The sequence below is a fragment of the Theropithecus gelada genome, chromosome 1 (assembly GCF_003255815.1).
Source record: "Theropithecus gelada isolate Dixy chromosome 1, Tgel_1.0, whole genome shotgun sequence".
In the NCBI taxonomy this organism is placed as follows: domain Eukaryota; kingdom Metazoa; phylum Chordata; class Mammalia; order Primates; family Cercopithecidae; genus Theropithecus; species Theropithecus gelada.
The window spans coordinates 85,930,707-85,937,137 of NC_037668.1; the positions used below are offsets into that span (position 1 = coordinate 85,930,707).

Sequence of the window (6,431 nt, forward strand, 5' to 3'; positions counted from 1 at the left end):
CTGAAGAGCCTTTGACCAGGCCAAAAGGAAGCTAGCATGTTTATTTTTTGTTGTTTTTTGTTTGTTTGTTTGTTTTGTTTTTTTGTTTTTTCCCAGATGGAGTTTTGCTCTTGTCACTGAGGCTAGAGTGCAGTGGTGAAATCTCAGCTCACTGCAACCTCTGCCTCCCGGGTTCAAGTGATTCTCCTGCCTCAGCCTCCCGAGTAGCTGGGATAACAGGTGCCTGCCACCATGCCCAGCTAATTTTTATATTTTTAGTACAGCCGGAGTTTCTCCATGTTGGTTAGGCTGATCTCAAACTCCTGACCTCAGGTAATCCACCCACCTTGGCCTCCCAAAGTGCTGAAATTACAGGCATGAGCCACTGCACCTGGCCAAGCTAGCATGTTTTAAGTACGGGGAAGAAAATGGGCAAAGCCTGGGAGGAAAGTGAATGGGAAAATCTGAAGGACCCACAGTTTGTCCAGGGGACTGGACAATGGACAGCTAGAGAAGTAGAGAGAAAGTTGCTGTGAGAGAGGAACTCATGAGTCCAGCTGCACAGAGCACTGGTGAGAAATTGAGACGTCATTCTGAGAGCAAGGGGGAGTCCTGGAGGGATTTTCAGCAGAAGGTAAAACTCTCAGATTTGAGCTTTAGTAAAATAATTCTCACTACTCTTTTGAGAGTGAGCCCAAATAAAGAAGACTGGAGTTGTAGGGAGGGCTGTGGTAATGTCACAGGTGTGAGATGAGGGTGAACTTGAACTAATGTAGTAGAGGTGGGGATAGACAGAATTGAGAGATACCACTCTTAGGGCTGGTTGTTACTTTCAGTGAGTGCTTGGATCAGTACGGAATGAGCCTACTGGAAACCATATCATGAACAAAACTAACAATATTACTTAGCAAGTCCTTCTGATGAAGCCAGGTACTCGACTAAGAACTTAAATATACTGCCATATTTAAAAAGGAAAACAATTTGATGATGGTGGCACAGTTTTTTTTTATTTCACAAATGCAGATTCCTAAGACCCATTGGAACCTTACTAAACCCATATCTTCAGAGATGATGCCCATGAATATGCATTCGAGATGCAGTGCTCTCAATGTGCACTAAGTTTTTATCGCCACTGGTATGAACTCCAAAGCAAGTGACATTTTTATGCTGGGGAATGGCTTCAATTAATTTAAAAAAAATTTAATTCCAAAAATAACAATTTCAATTAACCTGTGCTGCCTTATGCTTAATGACATATAGATGCCCCAAATAGTAAGGAATACCCCAGTGACAAGTACATATAAAACACTTAGCTGAGAGTGAGACTGACAGGCACTCTTAAGTAGAGATACTACTTTAGAGAAAGGTGTCTTTTGGGGCATCAAATGGAATAGTCTTGAGATGCAGAGAACAGTCTGGTTGAAGGAAGACGACACACTCAAGATTCAAAGGCAACCCAGGCATTGGGAGGTACCTGAAATACCTTCAAGTCTGAAGATTTTCAAACTGTGTTCCAGAGACCACCAAGCTTCCTTAAATGTTATTTAAAAACAAGGTGGAACCTAAACTTTTAGTGTTGGGGCTTTCCTCACCCGAGTAATTCAACCTTTTAACTGTTTTACATATGGGGTTTGATCTAGAATTCTCTTTGAAGAAAGGGAACAGGAGATTTGGAGAGAAATAAATGAAAGGAATGTAGGCAGTCACCAGGTCTAACACACGTTTTGTGAGCATGTGTATACCAGGTGGGCTCAGCGTGAGGCAATGGAAGAACTAACGTGAATAGGGTTGGGCCTCTGCCTGCATCTGTTAAGAATCTTTGGGTGCAAGTAGCAGAAACCAGCACCAACAGACTTAAACAAGTAGCAGGATTTGCTAGATCACTCAGGGTAGCTCTAGGATGGATCAGAGAACTGAATAATCAGACTTCCGGCAGGAAAGAGCCATGAGGCTCTAGGGATCTTGGTGAGGAGAACTCATGGATCAACTCCATATGCCTGTCAGCAGAATGACTTTGCTCTAGCCCAGGTGTCATTCCTCTCAAAAACCAAACACTCTTTGTATTTTTAGTAGCCTAAAAAAGCTAGAGTCTGATTTGCCCAGCTTGCCTCATGCTTACCTGGGCCAAGGGCGTAAGGCTATAGATGGGCTGATGGCAAGGAAGGATGAGTTACACTCCCAGCCAAAGCACACGGCAAGAAGTGGGGTACTTCTCCAATGGCAAAGGGGGTATAGTAAACAAAATAAGGTGGAATGGAAGCTGAATAAGCAAAAAGAACAGCTGCCTACTACATCTCCTGCAGAGAAGGGGAGGTTTTGGAGATACATGTTTTTTGATCTGTCCACCAGTGCCCCCACTCCGTGTCTGAAGCCTTCTCCCTAGTAATCCTTCTCTCCTATGTTGTGATATGGATAGACGCTCATACGTTCTTGTAGGTTTACCCATTCTGGTCATGGTTGATTGGTCCTGGTCCAGGGATGGCCCATTCTGGGCCAATCAGGGACTCTCCCTGGAATTTTAAAACTTACAGCTGTGTCTTTATTCTTGGTAGCCATTCTTCTCCACATTCAGGAAGCTGACCATGGAGAATTAAGACACAGAGTCAGGAGACAGGGAGAATTGTGGCTTTATTTGAGCCCTTGATTCTAATTGTCCCTGAAGCCAAACTACACACAGTGGCCCTTGTCACTATGGCATAAGGCAATCTAATATTTTCAAAAGACAAGCAAGCAAAACACAATACTTTTTTTTTTTTTTACCCTTAGTTCAAAGTGGGATTCTGTCATTTTCAACTAAAAGTGTCTTCACCAATAATAAGTGAACACTAAGCTGAACATCAAGGTCATGTGTAGCAAATGCTATCAGAATTATATGATGTTCAGGAGAAACTACCTGGATAATTCTAACAGCTTTTATTTACTGAGCACCTAGCTTGAATCAACCAGGCTAGGTATCTGACATACATTATTTAATTTTTGTGTCAGCCCTGCAAGGACATCTTTACCTCTATCTCACAAGAAGAAATTGAGGCAAGAGAAGTTAAAACACTCACACATTATTGCCCAGCTAGGTGGTGGCAAAACCTGGATTCAAATCAGATCCTAGAACACATTCTTTGTCCTGCAGCCAAAAAGGAGAGAGGCACTCTATCCTTTGCAACAATGGACAGTTCCCCCATAGGCTTATCAATTACTACAACCAAGTTGCATCCCTGCTAACTTAGAATATAAAATCTTTCTGGTTTGATTTTGCTGAATCTAGACCTGATGTTAGTTATCACTTCATTATAGCCCATTATTATTTAGGAAGTTGCTGGGAAGTTAAGTTTGCAAACATATTTCAATAGTACCTCAACTCCTCAGGCCACCAGACTGTTGCATTTCTCACAGTGTGCAGTTTTTACAACTCTCTTTTGTTCATTAGGGTAAGAATTTATAAGCCTGACACCTTGGCCAGGGAACTATGCATCACTATTTCTGAGTTAGGGCCCTTCTGGGAGGGTGGTGTGTGCGGCAGAATGCTTTCTTTGTGCAGTGGGTGGGGGTGCATGTTATTTGTAGCCAAGACGATATCAATACAATAGCCCAAGTCTTCTCTGCAAATTCAGATGGCACCCTAGCATAGGAGAAACAGTGTGTCTGAAGTCAAGAGAAGCTAGAATTTCTTCCAGACTCTGCTTCCACATAGCTGTGTAATCTTGGGCAAGTTACTTCTCCTCTCTGGGGCACATCTGCCCACAAATCAAATAAAAATGTTGTTCTAGATCATTCTGTCCCATTGAATCTTCTCCATGAAATGCTAAAGCAGCACAAGATGTTCTGTGAAAAAGGATTTTGGGACTCAAGTAAACTTGAGAAAAGCCACATTAAAGCTAAATTGATTTCATTACTGAGTTTTCTAGAGACTTGAATATGCTATTTGCTCATGATCCCTCTGCAATACAGAATGTAGTATTGTCCAGATTATTATTTTTTAATAAAGAGATTTGAGCTTTTTTCCAAGAGCAACTTTTAGCATTCCACAGCACATGGTGCTTACTTGGAACACATTTTGGGAAATGTTGGATCGGAGAATGATGAAATGTCTTTCTTTGTTCTTTTTCTTTGTACCACAGTAAGTCCTGTTCTCACATCACTGTGGCTGCTGCTCTTATCTGAGTTCTATCCCTTTTGTTCCATCCTAGATCTATCCACTTGTCTCCACTTCCTCTGTGGCCACCCCAATCCAAGGCACAACTATCAACATCATTCTCTCTCTCTCTCAGCTGTGAACTGCCCTCCATGGTCCCCTTCTTGCTCTTACTATAATCCTTTCTCCACAAAGTAGCCAGAAGTTTAGTTTTTAGAAAGTTGTGCCAGTTCCTTGATGGCTTAAGATGCTACAGTAATGATCTACTGCACTTAGATTGAATCCAAAAGCCTTATAATGGCCTACAAGGCCTTACACAAACCTTGACCCACACTATCCCTCCGACTCTGTCATGTCACTTGCTCCCTTTATCCCTATCCCCCAGTGGCAATGCCTTGGCACTTACTATTTCCTCTGTCCAGCATTCTCCACCCTCAGGCCCTCATGTCACTGTCACCCTGCAGGTCTCAGCTCAGGCATTATCACCTTAAGAAGCCTGTCCCTGACCACTCCAACTGGAGGAGCCCCTCCAACCCCCACTCACCCTTTCACTCATTCCAGTTGGAAAGTATTTCCTCACATATGTGTTAACTTATTTATTGCCTCCCTCCTGTCCTGAAGAATGAAAGTTCCTTAAGAGCAACGACATTGTCTGCCTTGTTCAGGGCCATATCCAAAGAATCTATAACAGTGCCAAGTATAAAATAGGCTTTCAATAAATATCTTTTTAAATTAATAACTGCATGAATAGATGTTTCCCCAATTAAACTATTAGTTCTTTGAAAGCACAGACTATGTTTTATACTCTTTCAACTCCCAGCTGTGTAATCCCAAACCTTTCTGAGACTATTTTCTCTCCTGTACAATGGAGATAATGAAAGGCACCTCACAGATGCATATCAAAGATTAAATGAAACTTTCGATACGTTCCTAGCAAAAAATGCCTGGCACATAAAGCACATGGATGACAGTTTGATTTCTGTGTCATTCTCCATGGAATCCAGAGTTCCTAATTCAGTGCTCAGCACATAGTAGGCACTCAATAATTGTTTCCTAAGTGAATCATGAATGAAAATATCATGAATCATTTTCTAAAAATCCTTCAGCAGGGCATATTTATGAAGTATCACCTACATGCTCCCAAAGTCTGCCTTGATCATGACAAGTGGGTGGTGTGATGTAAATATGATGCCCCAAACAGAAAATGGAAGCCTCTGGAAGGTTGTGGGGACACTCTTCCCTGAAGATTTTAAAGATAAAGAAAAGCCACAGCCCTGAGACACAATGCTTCCTGTGAGAAGATGAATGGAAGGAATGTTGATTGAATTCTTGCTAAGTGGCAGTCACCATGTTGGGCATACAAGATGAGTAAGACTCACAGGTTTTCTGTCCTTACAGATCCTGCAGCACAGTGGGAGAAACAGACAAACAAGCAATTTAGAGCAGTAGGGTGAGGGCTGCAAAGGGATTGTGGCACAGAGGAGGGTGCCAGAAACAGGCATAAGAAGTCAGGAAATGCTTCCTGGAAGACATGACGCCCACACTGAGTGGAGAATGAGGAGGGTTTTGCAAGGAGATGAGATGATTGGCAGGATTCTGGCCAGACAGGACCAAGCTGTTGATTGGTTGGAGGGTGCGTGGGAGAGGGACATGTTAAAGATGGCACCAAGGATTCTGGTTTGGGCAACCTGGTGGCTCATGATGCCCAGGTGAATGGTGTGATTCCCAAATTCCTCCACTGGCTGACACAGGCCTGCATCATTTGCCATTAGCAAACTTCGGATTCCTCCAAGTTCCAGCTTTTCAGCTGCATCTTCCACTCTTCCATCATAAAAGTATCTGTTGTCAAAAGCTGAGGCACAAATGGCAAAAAAAAAACAAAAACAAAAACAAAAACAAAACAAAACAAAAAAACCTTCTACGTAATGAGAGTGTGTGTATGAGTGTGGGCATGTGTTTGTGTACTGGAATCCCTAGAGGGTTTTTGTAAACGAAGAGCTAACTTCAATGACCCTGTTGTGGTAATTAACACACTCCCTAAGCGGACTGTGCTGCTGCAGGAAAGATAAGCTGAACTCAGATAGGGGCAGATTTGATGCCAGGAAATTTGTGCAGTGTTTGGAAAGTATAGAAGGTCCTTGAAGTACAGGGAGCATCTGCAGAGAGGAAGGTTGTTTTCAGTAGGAGTTTTGTGTACAGCTTTGGAGCTCACAAAGCACTTTCACAGTCATGATTTTATTTAATCGCCTAAGCATTATAACTGTTCTTGATGAAAGTATTTGAATAATATAAGAAGGTGACTCCCCCCCGCCGAATTGAGAGA

The 6,431-nt window shown here is 42.5% G+C and overlaps 1 pseudogene across 1 annotated transcript in view; it reads right to left on the reverse strand.

Annotated features, from left to right (window-relative positions):
• LOC112627497 overlaps nucleotides 1–6,431 on the reverse strand; it is a 69,932-nt pseudogene that overhangs the window by 57,788 nt on the left and 5,713 nt on the right. Inside the window, exon 2 of the transcript XR_003120186.1 lies at nucleotides 5,775–5,960. The product of XR_003120186.1 is annotated as a heterogeneous nuclear ribonucleoprotein A1 pseudogene (transcript). The remainder of the gene's footprint in view (nucleotides 1–5,774; nucleotides 5,961–6,431) is intronic.